This window comes from Lepidochelys olivacea (assembly GCF_965140295.1).
Source record: "Lepidochelys olivacea isolate rLepOli2 genome assembly, chromosome: 2".
Lineage (NCBI taxonomy): Eukaryota > Metazoa > Chordata > Testudines > Cheloniidae > Lepidochelys > Lepidochelys olivacea.
This window is the reverse complement of record NC_140412.1, coordinates 167,487,447-167,506,615: the sequence shown is the minus strand read 5'-3', so window position 1 is coordinate 167,506,615 and position 19,169 is coordinate 167,487,447. Positions and strand designations below refer to the sequence as shown.

The following is a 19,169-nucleotide window of genomic DNA, read 5'->3' as shown; positions in this document are numbered from 1 at the left end:
AACAGAAAGCTGAGAGAAGATGGTAATGGAACTGAGAGAGAGAGAAAGTAAAAGGGATATTCAGTTCTGAACAACATGAAGCTGCCTGTTATTTTCCAATGCACAGTAAGACAGGAACAGACACGCTGGAGCTGATGACCTACTGCCTCATGTAATTTATACCTAGACTTGGGTGGATTTGATTTTCATTGGTAAATGTTGATTTCACCGTACACATACAAACTGCCGAATTTTTTTTCCATTAAAACAGTAAAAATTTACAGTTATACAAAGTAAGACTTTATGGGCAAAATGCCACGATTTAGACTTTTGAAGTATTATATATTTGCTATGTATATTTTGATATGTGATTTTGAAATTTATATTTTAACGGTTGATAAAGCTTTAACTTTTTTGAACCTCAAAGTCTGCTGTCAATAAATAATTGTGACCCTTCCCACTGTCTGACCCTCCCCCGACCCCTGATAATTTCCTTTAACTGTGAAAATTTAAATCTAAGAAAAAATCCCACTTAAAACCAGATATTATCTGTCAAAATTATAGAAAACTAAAAAACAAATTCTACCAAGCCTACTTATACCTGTGCAAATTGGAATGCAAGGGGAATGAAAAATGCTATCATTTTGATTTGATCATATTTTTAACCCACTTTGCAGACCTTTTGCACTGTTGTTTATGACTACACAAAGAACGCGGCAGTGGAAAACCAGGTCTAATGCCTGGAGAAGAGCTGGGGGTGGGCTGCATACTCACCGGTGACCATTACTGAATGTGTATAAAACATGCAGCGTACACTCCCGCAAAGCAGCCCTACAGTCACTTGACTTATTGATGCACACGAGGTCATGGTCGTGACCCAAGTATGCCCAGATATGACCCCTCTGGGGTAATAACCTCTGCTAGCAGTCCTGCAGACTTCTATCCTCTCCAACATCAGAACTTTGCTAGGAATTCTATTGATGCAAGAGTATATGAGCCAGACTGGGATCCAGCTCACTCTCTCGTACCTATGACGTTCTGGCAGGACAAACTGGAGTATACAGTCATAAAAGCTTAGTTTTGTTGCTAACCTAATGCTCAGAGAGAGCAGATCTGTAGATTAAGGTGGTGTATTTTTTACATAGTCACATTTCACACCATAAGCACATTTTAATGCACCTAACATTTAAAAATAATAACAACATACCTTTCTTTGGCCACTGGCAATTCTCCAGACTAATTTGAACTCCACATCAAAAGAGTGTTTTCACAAGAAACACCGGAACAGTCGTGAGATTCTTGATAATCCCTGCTACCAGGCTGCTGATAAAATTACAGTCAAGAACACTTCTAGCCTGGATGATTCAACCTGTTTGTAGGTTATATAAGAATGGTTCACTCTGTGCCCCAATACAAGATAAAATAAAAATAAGTGGTTGCTATTATTACATACAGTGCTCCATTTCTCCGTAGATATATAGCACTGTTTACGAAAGGCTGAAATTCCTTATAACAATATATTCTAAATGGAAGAAAATGGATATGGCAAGGAAATAACTTGGTGATATAAACAAATCCTCTGGCAGCATTATCCTAAATCTCAGATTTGCCTCCTTGAGATTAGATTCCTCAAAGGGAAAAACAAAAACAGCTCTTCCATAGTACAGCAAGTGGAAGCAGCACTGCAGAAATGATGAATAGTAGTCCCTTGTTTCTCTTCACACCACCAAGACATAGCAGTGCACTGAGAACAAGCCAAAAGCCCTTTGGACCTATACCTCTCTTGGTTATTTATTAATAAAAGTGCAATATGATGCAGCCTTGGCATTCCAACTCCCATGACAAAAAACAAAACAAAACAAACAGTCTGCATACCTGAAATATCACTAAACTTAGACACACCTTGTGTGGTGACACTGTACCGCACAGGTTGCTTTCCTCAGTGCATGGACTAGATATCCTGATAACTGCAGTGACCCTGTGTATTTCAGCATCCTGAACAGAGAATCCCAGAGTTCTGTCTTTTCTCTAGCACAAAGGTCATGTTAACAAGCATGAGGGTAAACGGGCTTACTTTTGCAAAGTGTTCAGAGCCGTCTACCAGGCTCTTAGGCTGAGGACCCACCAACATCCGCAGAAGTTAAGAGCACTCATCACCGTGCAGGAAGAGCTGAGCAGCTCACTAGCCTGATCTCACTAAGAGCAGAATTTGTGCCTGTCGCCCTTCCCCATGCAGTATATACGCATGCTCCCAAATATTCATTTGGAAAATCCCAGTCTTTTAAAGGTTACAAGCAAAATATACTTTTGGCACAGAAAGCTAGCATAGTATTTCTGCCCACTTAAGTTGATGGTGGGACTGCCAAGGATGTGTATATGGTGACCAGGGCATTCGCAGGCTATTTTGGAAAGGAAGTATGGTTAATTTTTGTGATTTTAGGATAATCAGAGAGTATTGTCGTTGGAACTTAATCTGATGTACATAGAATGCTTCATAATCCACCAGTGTCTTCAGCATAGATAGTTTATGGTCTTACCCAACAGCACATATGTACCACTCCTGCATTAAAATAATTTTAACATTTGACAAGCGGTTGAAATACTTATCACAGACCCACATTCATAGATTCCAAAGCCAGAAGTGACCATTCTGATCAACTAGTCTTGCCTCCTGTACAACACAGGCCACAGAACTTCCCCAAGATAATCGCTAGAGTATATCTTTAAGAAAAGCATTCCATCTTGATTTAAAAATGGTCAGTAATAGAGAATCCACCACGACCCTAAATAAATTGTTCCAACGGTTAATTACACCTCCATTAACAGAATGGTTCCCATTGAGGGAGGGCCCAGGGAAGAGTGAATTTTGTTTTAGTTATTTTAATTCTTCATTTTCACACTTTTAAACAACAAACAACAACAATAAAAAACCCAGCCCATAACTATGAATTACCTGGCTTTCTGGGTTTTGCTTTGGCTATAAAACTACATTTTTTTCAAGCTTTCTTTCTTTAAGTTATAGATATGCATTTTCACGCGTAGCTTTTACATGCTGCCACATTTTTTACAGAGAGCTCCCAAAGGTATGGTGATAATGATTCCCTGAAGGGTATGAACAAGTCCTCCTGCACAGGGTGGGAAAAATTAATTTGGTTCTGGCGTAGCAATGATAATTATCAGCTTACTTTTTGATCTTTGATTTGATTCTACTGATGGAAAAACCATGCAGCTTTGTGTGTTTTAAATATTAGTTTTAATGCAAGAAAGATTTAAATTGGAAATATTTACAGATAAGCATGTTGCGGGGGGGAGGGGGGCGGCAGGGATGAGTGAATATCACTAGATTTCTTTTTGTAAAATTTCAAAATATACAGTGCCTGCCAAGGGCGAAAGCTTAAAACAAGGGTCATCTTGGTATATATGAAAAATCTACTCAGGATTTGAGCTGAGATGTAGCATATCTAGTCAAATGTCTGGAACTCCATAGTTCTAATCCTAACTCTTTCACAGATTCACTGTAATCAAATAATTTAACCTCCCTGTGCATCAATTTTCCAGTCTCAAAACGGGAAAAATAATTTATTGCACGGGTGCCATTAGAATTAATTAATGGGTCTGATTCTGCTATAGGAAAGATACTCCAAATACTTCTAAGCATAGCAGGTTCAGGCCCAATGTTTATAAAGTACTACATAATTGCTAAATATTTTTCATTTGTCCAGGACTCAGACTCCTGCACCAACACTGTGTCTACATTCTTGAGTGAATAGGAAGCAGTCATCTGACAGGTATGAAAAATGATCTGCCAGTCTTCAAGTGAAAGTCTGTATCTCTCATTTCTATCTGTACATAAGTATGTGTTAGTTTCTTTGTGGTAGATTCCATCTTTCTACATTCACAGGACCTACTATCTGCTTTTGTCTTAACCAGGTGCCTTTTTCCTCCCCAAAAACTATTGCCCATCTTCCCCTGAACAATATTTGTCTAGTTAAGGAAATGTATTTCCTGCATGAGATAACACACAGTGCTTTGTTCATAAGACAATGTGGTATTTTGAATGGAATTAGATGGCAATACAAAATGGAGAGCTCATCTCTAAAAGCCTTTTCACGCTTCAATGGCCAAGGTATTTTCTTTATCTTTTCAAAACACTATCTTATCTTTGCAAGGTGCCTTTTTTGTTCTATTGCTGTCTTTATTCTGATGCTTTCACACAAAAGACAAAGCTAGAAGGCTGATCACAAAGCACAGGTTTAGAACCAGTGGTGAGTTGGAACCTTGTTGCTGCCAACTCTGACAGGCAGAAGGGTTACACTAATGACACAGATAAGGAAGCGACAACTGCTCCTTGGGTCAAACTTGGTAGAGAAGGAAGTAAGGGGGGTTCACCCCTGAAGTGCTAAATAGCCTCCAGGCAGACCAGGAGGGAGGGAGAGCACTTGCGGGGGCTCAAGGGGACACTGCTACCAAAAATCTCCGATTAGAAGTGCAGGGGCACACAGACACCTAAAGTGGAGCACCCATAAGGACACTACTTGAAGAAGAACATGGGGATGGCCTCTCTTCTTTCGACAGAGACGACTGTAACCTGCTGATCGTGAGGGGGGCACAATTTAAAGGTTTGCCCCACTCCCAACAGCTTGAGTCACGCCTTCACCCCACTCTCAGCAGCCCCTCCTTGCAGCTCCCAGGTGTTCACTCCGCAGGGAGAGGCAGCAGTGAAAGTAGTGGCTCTCCCTGCAGCTCCCACCTATTTGCTGCTGCCTCTTCACAAGGCCACAGCTTTCAGTTTGCCAGCCCTGGGAGCTGTCACACAGGTAAGCGGCCCAGCAAGCAAACCCTGGCACAAATCTGGGGAGAGGCACATGAACCGCACGTCCCCCCCGACACACATCATCTCTGCTCTATCCCTGCACTAGTCAGGCAGAGCAGGAGGGAAATTGAAGTTTGATGAAGTTACGGCCTGCTGCTTTAAAAATCTATCTTTGATTCTATCCTCATTGGCTGTTATGTACTGATCAACATGCAAAGTCTTATGATACCATTTGAAACAGATGTAACTGATTAAAATAAGATTGATTAAAATAAGAACTGGCTCAGATGTGTGTCTCAAACTATAACTGAACCCAAATTAAAAATTTTCATAAAACTTCTTCCTCCATTACATTTTTACTTTTAAAAGTCTTTTCACTTTCTTGTTTCAAGTAGGTCTAGAAATGGAAATGCAAAAATTGGAATTGTTATTGCGAGTCTCCCAACCCAATTCTGCAGACTTGAGAAGTTAAGATAGTTCACATAAAATTCAGAAAGAAGCTGAACTTTTAGGCATTTCTCTCAACTACTTTCAACCTTCAAATCTTTGAAAGTTTGATCAATCCTAACCTAGAGCCAATTTCCTCAGCCCTGTGATGTTACTTCCCTATGTTCATAGTCACCAGTAGGAGTTCTCCACACAGATCCATGGCAATGCATTACTTGGCTCATTGAACATAATTTATTTCACACCCTTGCTGGGATACACTTCAGCTTCCATAAATAATTAACCTATGGGGAACAGTCTGATTATAGATGATGCTACATTTTCAGCTAACTTTCAAAGGCTAAATCCAGCACCTAGCAACTTTTGGTGTATTTCCAATATCCCCTGCCACCCTTGGGTACACAAATCAAATGACTGGATCAATATATAAAATATTAGCACTAGCCATGGTAGGGATAACAAACATCCATGAAAATCAAAGGCAGCTATAAATTCCAATACCCTGTTCAAGCGCATATAGCTACTAAATGTAGTTTCCTTTTTCATTCACCTTTCTGCCCCCCCTACAAAAGATCACAATAGGGCCCTTTATAATTGTAGTGCTTTTGCAAATTTGTTTTTGGAAGGAAAATAATTTCCTTGATCACTAGGCCTGTCATGGCTAGTATGCTTTGCATGACACTCAGAGCTTGTTCGGGTTTGCTGATGAAATATCTGCACTTTTTGGCCAACGATTCTTCATTTTCTGAATCTGTTCCGTTTTCTAGGCCTCTTCTTTCATTTTCAAAAAGAAAAGGAGTACTTGTGGCACCTTAGAGACTAACCAATTTATTTGAGCATGAGCTTTCGTGAGCTACAGCTCACTTCATCGGATGCTGTAGCTCACGAAAGCTTATGCTCAAATAAATTGGTTAGTCTCTAAGGTGCCACAAGTACGCCTTTTCTTTTTGCTTTTAAAGTATTATTAATGGGCCACATCCCTCCTTCCATAGCAAATTCCATTAGAGGGGGTCCAGAGGAAGAAACTACCTCAGCAGTCTCCTCAGAAATGTTTCTCCCCAATCTTTATTCATTGGTGACAGGATTCTTATTCCCCTGCCTTTATTCTCTTGCCACTTTCACACACCAGGAGGCTGCTTTCTCTGCTTCCCCGTAGAAACCCAGCAGATCTCCGAGATATACATGGACTCATTTCTTGGGGCTTAGTGAAGATAAAGGCCATGTACATCCACATCGGCTCTGCTTCCCAGTGGCACATGCTCATCTGTGCCCTAGCTGACTGGTTCCAATACAGCTACACTGCCGGGGCCCTCACAGATAGTGTTTCTCACCAGGATCCCTGTAAAGGGGAATCCCCATTGTAGCTGGGGGCTACAGAAATGTGCTACAGCCTAAGACACTATTATTTGTCTCCCACAGCTCCATAGAACTGTGGAAGGACTACCCATGTCCTCTTTCTACAGATCCTCTGAGGGGTCCTGGGGAAAATGGGGGAACAATGGCTGCAGAATTCCTCTTCCATTTGGGATGGATGAGATCAGCATAGCTCTAGGGGACATAATCAAGCCCATTGATGTTATAATTTTCTCTCTAACTAACAGTCCTACAGGGAAGGGTGAAAAAGAGACAAACTCCATCAATACTGAGAAAGGTGAGTTTACCTATTAAAAATGCAAGATATTGGTGAAGGGAGGTTCCAGGATGACAGAGCTGATTAGTGCCTTACCTCCCATGTACATTGCTCTTCTGTTCCACACCACTTGGTAAAACGACTGTGAAGTCCACTGTCCTGTTTATCAGATTTTCTTTCATGGTCACCAGGCTCTGATCAGGGATTACTCCCAGCTCTGTGACTGACTTCTGTTCACCCTGAATTTGACTTGCAGCAAGAGATTGACTTGGTGGAGGGGGAGCTCGAGCCTTCATTTTTCTCCTTAAGAAATAAAAAGAAGTAGAGAGTTAGTGATTTCAAATTTACTTCCTTTGATGAGAAGTGCAAGCATGTGTTATCAGGGGAAAGGAAGCATTTCCCTTATCTTAGGTCATTTATAACAGCTCCTACAGTGGAAGTTATTTCTCTTTATCATGGAACTTTTTATATCTACAGTTCTATTTTATTTTTACAGCTTTTTCTTTAAAATAACATGGAATCTGTTGTGCACATCATCCCAAGATTATCACCACCTGTTTCTGACCTCTCCCAAAATGCTCTGCACTGTTTGATCATCACACATCTCCATGGCACAAATGTTATTCCTGTGTATTCAGTGTATCACAAAGGGTGGGCTTTTCAAAAGCGATCAGTATAGGCCTAACTCTGCTCTCATTGAAGTCAATGGTAAAAATCCCATTGGCTTCTCTTACAGTTCACGGGTGAACAGCACCTTTGATCTCTCTTCCCTTGTCTCTCCCTGGCCACTCTTTCCAAGTGATAGGCCTCTGCCTGCACTTATCCCAGAGTGGAACTTGATGGTTCACACTTCTATAGATGGGATCACCAGGCTACAACACCCTGATTACCTCAGCCAGCCCAGCTGGGGTTGGGCCCAGCTACAGAATTCTCTCTGGGAGTTTGTCATCAAAATGACTTACCGTGACACATGAGAGCTTCTTCAAGAACAAGTACGGTTTATTGAGCCATAGAAATTTAACAAGTAGAGAGAAACAGGATTAAAACAATAAAAACCTAGATGGGTATTTCTTACTCAAACCCAGCCTTTCCCTGCCAGTTTAGACAAGTTCCACTTAATCCAGGCACACCTCCAGCACTGGGGCTGGGCGAGACAGGCTGCCCCCTCTAACTGCTGCCTCCCTAACATTCTGACGCACCCACAATAAGTCTCCCACCTCAGCTCGCAAGCAGACCTTGAAATCTTAAACAAAGGGTCTTTCGAATGGATAAAACTTCCTTTGTCTGACTTGGAACCCTGCAGCTGATGCAAAGTGATTTATGCATTTCTCCAGAAAGAGTTGGCTATGGTCTCCCAATAGTGGATACACAGTATTGTGCACTTGAGTACCAGGAAATTAAGTTTCTCTGCACTTACTACCTTTTTCTCTGCAACCCAAAATCTAAGCAGAACTAATTTTAACTCTTAACAAGCAAACAAATCCATTAAACCCACATATATATATATATATATATATAAAATGCAGATCATTCCCATGCTCTGCACAGCTTTTTCACAGCTGGGAGCAAAGTTAGGCCTATACTTTCTCCCCTCCACACCTTGTGCACTTGAGCAGGACAGAGCACAACTGTGCCCCAAGACATGGGAAGCGTTAGTTCCAGAGAAGCTTACTTATTAAGGTCTCAAATCTGTGAGGTGCTGAGCACCGTGAATTCCCATGGAAGTCAGTAAGAGCTGAGGGTGCTCAGGCCCCATCAGGATCAAGTCCTTAAAGAATCAGAAGTGAGGAGATACTCCCTATCAATGTCTCTGTTTCAATTTCTCTAAACACTCCATTGTCCATTCATCATTTGTGCAGTAAATTGAGCGGAACAAGGACATGTCTAGTACAATTAATGCAATATAATAAATAAGACAACGATACCCATAACCTAACCTTTAACAATGCAACGTAACAATGAATGATAAACAGCTGATCTCTCTCCCTCATTGAACTTTGCCCCTCTTGTCATTCATAGATTTTTAAAGGACAAAAGGGACTATCAGGATCATCTAGTCTGACTTCCAGCAGGCTGAAGAATTTGATCTATTCATTCCTGTATCATATATTCTCTCCTCTCTGAACTGATATCTATTCATTCTTCACAGCTATTTTCCTTCTCTGTATATCCACAAAATTTAATAAAATAGAGCATTAAATGGAGTAAATTGTTTCCACTTTGGGTGATAAAGGTGTGCCTACAAAATACAGAGATGGTAAACAGGTAACATGAAACACATCAACCTGGAATCCTAATACAAAGGCATAAGTGAGGTAAATATGGAGGAAAAACCTCACTCAAAGTTATTTTGGGTCATTTAAATAATCCACATACAGTAACATTATATGTTTATGATTTTGTGTATGAAAGAGGTGGATCCAAAGCCCAGTGAAGCCAGTAGGAACACTCCTATTTACTTTGGCAGGCTTGGAAACAGGCCCTAATTCAACAGAAATACCAGTGACTGTTATAACAGCTGCTGTGCTATCTTATTAGTTTTGGGGTTTAGGGCCTGGTCCTACTTGCATGGACTTCAATGAGAGCATCATTTGGCTCTAAATGATCTTTGGGCAAACTAATGGTCAAATTCCACAATGACACCACATCGAAACACATTACTAACTGTTCATTATTAATGGAGCCAAGTACTTCAGTCCTTTCTCACTCCTTCCTCAGGCAGATTCCTTTTGATTTTGTCATATTTACCAGAAAAGATGAAAAAAAGCAATTTTAATGAAACTTCCAATAGACTCCAGTTGAATTAAATTTAGGCTTCAAATGATAAATATGAAAATACAGTTGGATAGTAGAACATACTGACAATAATAATAAGAAAAAGAGATGCAGAAGTAAATTCAACTGTGTTCACTGAGCATCATCATTGGAACCTAATTATTTTCAAATGATTTAGCCTAGGTATCGTGCTATTGTATATAGTGCAGGGCGATGGGAAATGGGCTCAAACCGCCAAACATGGATCCAGGTCAAGACCTGGATTTTGATCACCCCCCCAAATCAATTTATATTTAAACGTTAGCGCAAGCTGCTTGAGGACAGTGTCTTGTTACACAGGAGAGTAGTGCATCTCTAAGCATAAGAAAGGAGGGTTAGGAACTGTAACACATGAGACAGCATCTCCTCCTCTGCTGAGCAAGAAGCCGTTGCACTGAACACTGGCATACCTTGGAAGAATAAGAGATGGTTCATACAGTATCATGTGAATGGTGGCTCTTTACACCAGGAGAGTATAGCTCTGTGGATACACCCTGACATCAACCCATCATTCTCCAGAAACAGGTTACATGATTTTTGAGATACAGCTGCACCAACTTGCATCAAACAACAAACATCCTTAATAACAGAGGAAGTTCCACACAAAGTCAACTTTTACTTTCTCATTTGTTTGTAGGTAGCCAGGCAGACACATGATAAATACCATATAAACGTTAATGCAATAGGAGTAGCTGACCTCATACTGTGCATATATTTAAGAAAATCGGTTCTGATAACTAGTATCCTAATGACCCAGTCTCATTAGAGTCATGCCCTGCTTACATCAGATTTTAAGATAACATAGATGGGAAAGCAGTGCAATGTTGATCACACTAATTTACAAAAAACAAACAAACAAAAAAAAACAACAAAAAACGGTGATCCAGATTCAGGGATTTTTCTTCTTCTCCCCCCCCCCCCCCCCCCGATTTGGGCGAGCTCTCCTGCTACATAATACATATGGAGCAGAAACCTAGAAAAGGCCCAGAACACAGCAAAAAAGGCATATCATAGAGATGTGAATTAGTTAGAAAAGGGAGCAGGGAGAGACGGAGAGAGATCAAACTCTGGGAAGCTTAACACTGAGTAAGACCTTGACCTTTATCATCATGGCAAATCCCAAAGGGATGTAGCCTCCTTACAGATAGAGTGCCAAAAAAGGACTATGAGCCTGAGCCAGAAGATCAACCAAGGACACAACTGGATTCAGGATAAAAGATTTAAATTAAACCAGGGTGCATGACACAGAAGCCCCTACATCAGCTGTACACCATCTTGGCTCACCCTTATGCTGGAGTAATCCTTCCTTGGCCAAACATACAGGCTTGGAAGCGGAAGTATGTTGGTGGTACAGTGCAGAACAGCTGCCTCACACCTAATAGTCGGGACCCCAAAGCTAGCAAAAAATCTGACTGACACCATCTGCATCTAGACTGACAATTCCCATGACAAGCTTCAGTCTGAGAAATCCAATATAATGCCTGAAAATTGTTCTTTATCCTGAAAATGCCCATAGGATGAGATGGTCACCAGAATGCTATGATATTACCCATGATACAGCTATGGGACAGTGCTTCCTTTACTCCATGCCTATGCAGGCAATAAATATCGCCCACAGACAGCTACTATTTAAGAGGAAGAAAGAGTAGTACAATGGCATCAGTGCAGATCAGGTAGAACTAACCTATTTAAATATAAATCAGCTTAGTAAATTGAGAAGTAAATAAATCAGATGATTGTTAATGATTCAGTTCCCGCCCTGGCTCCATATACTAGTACAAGGGTTGGCAAACTACAGCCTGGGGGCCACATCCGGACCTTCAGACATTTTAATTTGGCCCTCAAGCTCCCACCGGGGAGCAGGGTCTGGGGCTTGCCCTGCTCTGGCGATCCAGCCAGGGAAAGGGGTTGGGGACTTGCTCCGCTCTGTATGTGCCATGACGCCGCACAACTCCCAGAAGCGGCGGCATGTCCTCCCTCCGGCTACTACATGTAGGGGCAGCCAGGGGGCTCTGTACGCTGCCCCTGCCCCAAGTGCTGCCCCCGCAGCTCCCATTGGCCTGGAACCACAGCCAATGGGAGCTGCAGGGAAGCACTTGCGGATGGGGCGGCGCGCAGAGCTGTCTGGCTGCTCCTCTGCATAGGAGCTGTAGGGGGGACATGCTGCTGCTTCCGGGAGCTGCTCGAGGTAAGTGCTGCCCAAAGCCTGCACCCCTGACCCAGCCAAAAGTTTGCCAACCCTTTTCTAGTAAGACAATTGCACAAACATTTATAGCTACACACTGGCTCAAACACAATGATTCACAGGGACGTGGCTGCTCAAAAATCAAACAAGTCCTGATTTCTTGAGCTGTTCTTCTGTGTTAGGTCAGTCTCTCATTCTGTATTACTGATGCAGAAAGGAAACTGGAGCAGGGAGGAAGGAGCAAGGTGAGTTTTCTGGACTCCAGGGACATTCGGACTTTTACTGTCACTTACTTGCAGTTGCAACTCTATGAGGGACCAATGGAAGTGGAGAGAAGACTGAATAGAAAGCAAGAGGAAGACTGAGAAAGCTGTGACACTGAAAAAGTCAGAAATTTAAGAAGAGGAAGAAGCGATTAGGAACAGAAAGCTGAGAGAAGATGGTAATGGAACTGAGAGAGAGAGAAAGTAAAAGGGATATTCAGTTCTGAACAACATGAAGCTGCCTGTTATTTTCCAATGCACAGTAAGACAGGAACAGACACGCTGGAGCTGATGACCTACTGCCTCATGTAATTTATACCTAGACTTGGGTGGATTTGATTTTCATTGGTAAATGTTGATTTCACCGTACACATACAAACTGCCGAATTTTTTTTCCATTAAAACAGTAAAAATTTACAGTTATACAAAGTAAGACTTTATGGGCAAAATGCCACGATTTAGACTTTTGAAGTATTATATATTTGCTATGTATATTTTGATATGTGATTTTGAAATTTATATTTTAACGGTTGATAAAGCTTTAACTTTTTTGAACCTCAAAGTCTGCTGTCAATAAATAATTGTGACCCTTCCCACTGTCTGACCCTCCCCCGACCCCTGATAATTTCCTTTAACTGTGAAAATTTAAATCTAAGAAAAAATCCCACTTAAAACCAGATATTATCTGTCAAAATTATAGAAAACTAAAAAACAAATTCTACCAAGCCTACTTATACCTGTGCAAATTGGAATGCAAGGGGAATGAAAAATGCTATCATTTTGATTTGATCATATTTTTAACCCACTTTGCAGACCTTTTGCACTGTTGTTTATGACTACACAAAGAACGCGGCAGTGGAAAACCAGGTCTAATGCCTGGAGAAGAGCTGGGGGTGGGCTGCATACTCACCGGTGACCATTACTGAATGTGTATAAAACATGCAGCGTACACTCCCGCAAAGCAGCCCTACAGTCACTTGACTTATTGATGCACACGAGGTCATGGTCGTGACCCAAGTATGCCCAGATATGACCCCTCTGGGGTAATAACCTCTGCTAGCAGTCCTGCAGACTTCTATCCTCTCCAACATCAGAACTTTGCTAGGAATTCTATTGATGCAAGAGTATATGAGCCAGACTGGGATCCAGCTCACTCTCTCGTACCTATGACGTTCTGGCAGGACAAACTGGAGTATACAGTCATAAAAGCTTAGTTTTGTTGCTAACCTAATGCTCAGAGAGAGCAGATCTGTAGATTAAGGTGGTGTATTTTTTACATAGTCACATTTCACACCATAAGCACATTTTAATGCACCTAACATTTAAAAATAATAACAACATACCTTTCTTTGGCCACTGGCAATTCTCCAGACTAATTTGAACTCCACATCAAAAGAGTGTTTTCACAAGAAACACCGGAACAGTCGTGAGATTCTTGATAATCCCTGCTACCAGGCTGCTGATAAAATTACAGTCAAGAACACTTCTAGCCTGGATGATTCAACCTGTTTGTAGGTTATATAAGAATGGTTCACTCTGTGCCCCAATACAAGATAAAATAAAAATAAGTGGTTGCTATTATTACATACAGTGCTCCATTTCTCCGTAGATATATAGCACTGTTTACGAAAGGCTGAAATTCCTTATAACAATATATTCTAAATGGAAGAAAATGGATATGGCAAGGAAATAACTTGGTGATATAAACAAATCCTCTGGCAGCATTATCCTAAATCTCAGATTTGCCTCCTTGAGATTAGATTCCTCAAAGGGAAAAACAAAAACAGCTCTTCCATAGTACAGCAAGTGGAAGCAGCACTGCAGAAATGATGAATAGTAGTCCCTTGTTTCTCTTCACACCACCAAGACATAGCAGTGCACTGAGAACAAGCCAAAAGCCCTTTGGACCTATACCTCTCTTGGTTATTTATTAATAAAAGTGCAATATGATGCAGCCTTGGCATTCCAACTCCCATGACAAAAAACAAAACAAAACAAACAGTCTGCATACCTGAAATATCACTAAACTTAGACACACCTTGTGTGGTGACACTGTACCGCACAGGTTGCTTTCCTCAGTGCATGGACTAGATATCCTGATAACTGCAGTGACCCTGTGTATTTCAGCATCCTGAACAGAGAATCCCAGAGTTCTGTCTTTTCTCTAGCACAAAGGTCATGTTAACAAGCATGAGGGTAAACGGGCTTACTTTTGCAAAGTGTTCAGAGCCGTCTACCAGGCTCTTAGGCTGAGGACCCACCAACATCCGCAGAAGTTAAGAGCACTCATCACCGTGCAGGAAGAGCTGAGCAGCTCACTAGCCTGATCTCACTAAGAGCAGAATTTGTGCCTGTCGCCCTTCCCCATGCAGTATATACGCATGCTCCCAAATATTCATTTGGAAAATCCCAGTCTTTTAAAGGTTACAAGCAAAATATACTTTTGGCACAGAAAGCTAGCATAGTATTTCTGCCCACTTAAGTTGATGGTGGGACTGCCAAGGATGTGTATATGGTGACCAGGGCATTCGCAGGCTATTTTGGAAAGGAAGTATGGTTAATTTTTGTGATTTTAGGATAATCAGAGAGTATTGTCGTTGGAACTTAATCTGATGTACATAGAATGCTTCATAATCCACCAGTGTCTTCAGCATAGATAGTTTATGGTCTTACCCAACAGCACATATGTACCACTCCTGCATTAAAATAATTTTAACATTTGACAAGCGGTTGAAATACTTATCACAGACCCACATTCATAGATTCCAAAGCCAGAAGTGACCATTCTGATCAACTAGTCTTGCCTCCTGTACAACACAGGCCACAGAACTTCCCCAAGATAATCGCTAGAGTATATCTTTAAGAAAAGCATTCCATCTTGATTTAAAAATGGTCAGTAATAGAGAATCCACCACGACCCTAAATAAATTGTTCCAACGGTTAATTACACCTCCATTAACAGAATGGTTCCCATTGAGGGAGGGCCCAGGGAAGAGTGAATTTTGTTTTAGTTATTTTAATTCTTCATTTTCACACTTTTAAACAACAAACAACAACAATAAAAAACCCAGCCCATAACTATGAATTACCTGGCTTTCTGGGTTTTGCTTTGGCTATAAAACTACATTTTTTTCAAGCTTTCTTTCTTTAAGTTATAGATATGCATTTTCACGCGTAGCTTTTACATGCTGCCACATTTTTTACAGAGAGCTCCCAAAGGTATGGTGATAATGATTCCCTGAAGGGTATGAACAAGTCCTCCTGCACAGGGTGGGAAAAATTAATTTGGTTCTGGCGTAGCAATGATAATTATCAGCTTACTTTTTGATCTTTGATTTGATTCTACTGATGGAAAAACCATGCAGCTTTGTGTGTTTTAAATATTAGTTTTAATGCAAGAAAGATTTAAATTGGAAATATTTACAGATAAGCATGTTGCGGGGGGGAGGGGGGCGGCAGGGATGAGTGAATATCACTAGATTTCTTTTTGTAAAATTTCAAAATATACAGTGCCTGCCAAGGGCGAAAGCTTAAAACAAGGGTCATCTTGGTATATATGAAAAATCTACTCAGGATTTGAGCTGAGATGTAGCATATCTAGTCAAATGTCTGGAACTCCATAGTTCTAATCCTAACTCTTTCACAGATTCACTGTAATCAAATAATTTAACCTCCCTGTGCATCAATTTTCCAGTCTCAAAACGGGAAAAATAATTTATTGCACGGGTGCCATTAGAATTAATTAATGGGTCTGATTCTGCTATAGGAAAGATACTCCAAATACTTCTAAGCATAGCAGGTTCAGGCCCAATGTTTATAAAGTACTACATAATTGCTAAATATTTTTCATTTGTCCAGGACTCAGACTCCTGCACCAACACTGTGTCTACATTCTTGAGTGAATAGGAAGCAGTCATCTGACAGGTATGAAAAATGATCTGCCAGTCTTCAAGTGAAAGTCTGTATCTCTCATTTCTATCTGTACATAAGTATGTGTTAGTTTCTTTGTGGTAGATTCCATCTTTCTACATTCACAGGACCTACTATCTGCTTTTGTCTTAACCAGGTGCCTTTTTCCTCCCCAAAAACTATTGCCCATCTTCCCCTGAACAATATTTGTCTAGTTAAGGAAATGTATTTCCTGCATGAGATAACACACAGTGCTTTGTTCATAAGACAATGTGGTATTTTGAATGGAATTAGATGGCAATACAAAATGGAGAGCTCATCTCTAAAAGCCTTTTCACGCTTCAATGGCCAAGGTATTTTCTTTATCTTTTCAAAACACTATCTTATCTTTGCAAGGTGCCTTTTTTGTTCTATTGCTGTCTTTATTCTGATGCTTTCACACAAAAGACAAAGCTAGAAGGCTGATCACAAAGCACAGGTTTAGAACCAGTGGTGAGTTGGAGCCGGTTCACACCAGTTCGCTAGAACCGGTTGTTAAATTTAGAAGCCCTTTTAGAACTGGTTGTTCCACGGGGGACAGCTAGTTCTAAAAGGGCTTCTAAATTTAACTGGCCAAAAGTAGCACCTTAGGCGCCGACCTCAAGGATGCTCCAGCCCTGGAGCACCCAAGAGGAAAATTTGGTGGGTGTAGAGCACCCACCAGCAGACCCTGCCCCCGGCCCCAGCTCACCTCCGCTCCGCCTCCTCCCCTGAACGCGCCGCCCCGCTCTGCTTCTCCACCGACCCCCCCACCCCCGGCTTCCCGCGAATCAGCTGTTCGTGTGGGAAGCCGGGGCAGGCTGAGAAGCAAGTGGCGGCTTCCCACTCAGGCCCAGGTGAGCTTGGGGGGGGGGGGGGGGAGGACGCGAGGAGGGCCGCCCGCGCCGCAGCAGGTAACCCAGGTGGAGGGGCGCAGGGGAACCGCTCTCCGCCCCAGATCATCTCCGCCACCCTTGCACCCTTGGCCTGAGCGGGAAGCCGCAGCCTGCTTCTCAGTCCTCCCTGGCTTCCCGCCGAACAGCTGATTCGCAGGAAGCTGGGTGGGGGGTGGGGGGCACAGAGAAGCAGAGCGAGGCGGCACGTTCAGGGGAGGAGGCGGAGCAGAGGTGAGCTGGGGCCAGGCGTGGGGTGGGGCCAGGCTCTGCACCCACCAAGTTTCCCCGTGGGTGCTCCAGCCCCGGAGCACCCAAGGAGTCGGCGCCTAAGGAGCCACTTTTGATGTGATCAGTGGGGGAGCGGCCGCTCCCCATGCTCTCCCCCCAGCTACGCTTCCCTGCCCCTAGGAGCCACAGGGACCTGCCGGATGCTTCCTAGGAGCTGCCCCAGGTAAGCACTGCTGGGACTCCCCACCTCGCCCCCCGGCAGGTGCCTCTGGCTCTAAGGGGTGGGGTGGGCACTCACTACGGTGGCCCATGAAACCCTCCTGCCCGGTTCTAGGGGCAGTCAGGGGACTGGGTGGATGGGGCAGGGGTTTTCGGGGGGGCTTCAAGGAACGCGGGGAGGTTGGATGGGGCAGGAGTCCTGGGGGCTGGGGATGGGCAACGACCGCCTCATGGGGTGAAGAGGGAACCCGTTGTTAAGATTTTGGCAGCTCATCACTGCTTAGGACCCAACAAAAGCTTATGAGGGATATTCTCAAAAGACACAAATGAGACTCCCATTGAAATCCAATGAGATTTGGGCACCTAGCTGCTTTTTTGGTTTGTGAAAAGCTCCCACAAAATCCAGAGTAAAGTTTTAAAATCTGTGAATCTGCAGTCTCAAAAGGGACCAGTCTGACTTCCTGTATAACACAGACTAGAGAATTTCATCCAGTTTCTCCTGTATTGAGCCCTCACTTGAATGACAGTGAGGCTGAAGCTCTAGGCATTTGTGAGCCTGGTACCATCAGGGATCCTAATACCGACTACAGAAGTAAGTTATGCCATATAAGCGCCTTTTATACCAATAGGACCACATCTACACTGGGGAGTTGTACGCTTTAGCTACATCAGTTTCTAAACTAATATATTTAAAGTGACACAAAATTGTGTGTAAACAAGCCCTAAAACGCATCAAGGATAACTTTTTTAAAGAATACTTGGTGAGCCAAATCACGACTCAGAAAGCACGCACTGAAGTTTGTGAGAGTGCTGCCTGAACAAGTTCTGTAGGTTTATACCCAACAGCTCTGTGACAGGACTGCAAGCTCCCACTCACACCACCAGTATGTGGTGAAGATCGCACTTTGTGCTGGTGTTATGTGGAATTAGATTGGTTTTGCCTTAGTGCAGAGGTGCACAGCAGGTGAGTAGTGAATACTATTTAATTATTTACAACACATGCTTGAGTGCATGTTAAGAAAAAAAAACAGAGCCTTATTGTTTGGGGACTGGGGGTAAATTGCTCATTTTTGACATGATACCCTAATATGATTTTACTTGCCTTCCAGACGCTACATGTGGTATTCAGAGTTATAACATATCCAAGCTCCCAACACCAATATATTATTTTGAAGCTGTACCTCTTTTCTGCTTGTCAGTTTTTTCTCTTGTATTATTTTGTTACTGAAGACGTGTAGGGCACATTCAAATACAGACACTCTTGTCCCTAAAAGCAATTGTATTGTACACGGTGAAGCGTTATTTTCCTCTCACTGGCTTGTTTTGTTTTTAATTTAGTGCTGATGAAAGCTGATGAATTAATAGCCCTGCAGACCAATCTCTTCTGTTTAGCCACACAACACAGGTAGAGCACAAGCAATGCCAAGGCAAGCTTGCACCTTACTGTCTGGCTATCATGCTTCAACCCTCACCGGCAGGAACCAACTTTAGGGGTAAGATTCTATCCCGAAGACTCAATAGGACAGAGGCTGAAACTGCTCATAAGGGTGTCTATTAGCAGCAGTTATAAGGGTGAGTTTTGTGATGTAGATGTCCAGCCAGTAAGGATATATACTGTAATTAGACACCAGCGGCTGGCCCATGCCAGCTGACCTGAGCTCTCCTGGCTCCAGGAAAGAGAATGTTTAACTGCAGTACAGACATTCTGGCTTGAGCTCTGAGACTCTTCTGCCTCGCAGGGTCCTAGCACCTGAGCTCCAGCATAAGC

At 42.4% G+C, this 19,169-nt stretch overlaps 1 protein-coding gene and 1 long non-coding RNA gene across 4 annotated transcripts in view; both read right to left on the bottom strand.

The window, feature by feature from the left end:
* Nucleotides 1-1,695, bottom strand: part of COBL (cordon-bleu WH2 repeat protein) — a 171,415-nt gene extending 169,720 nt beyond the window's left edge. For 2 of the 3 annotated variants that reach the window (XM_084620008.1, XM_084620009.1), the window contains exon 1: nt 1,187-1,695. The gene's annotated coding sequence lies outside the window, so the exon portion shown is untranslated. Of the gene's footprint in view, nt 1-753; nt 823-1,186 lie in introns of those variants that run through there. The other variant, XM_084620007.1, reaches the window with a different exon arrangement.
* A 5,271-nt stretch (nt 1,696-6,966) lies between these two features.
* The window catches only part of LOC311516194, a 72,020-nt gene continuing 59,817 nt past the window's right edge, over nt 6,967-19,169 (bottom strand). Inside the window, exon 3 of the long non-coding RNA XR_014710359.1 lies at nt 6,967-7,172. This is a non-coding gene — a long non-coding RNA (uncharacterized lncRNA). The remainder of the gene's footprint in view (nt 7,173-19,169) is intronic.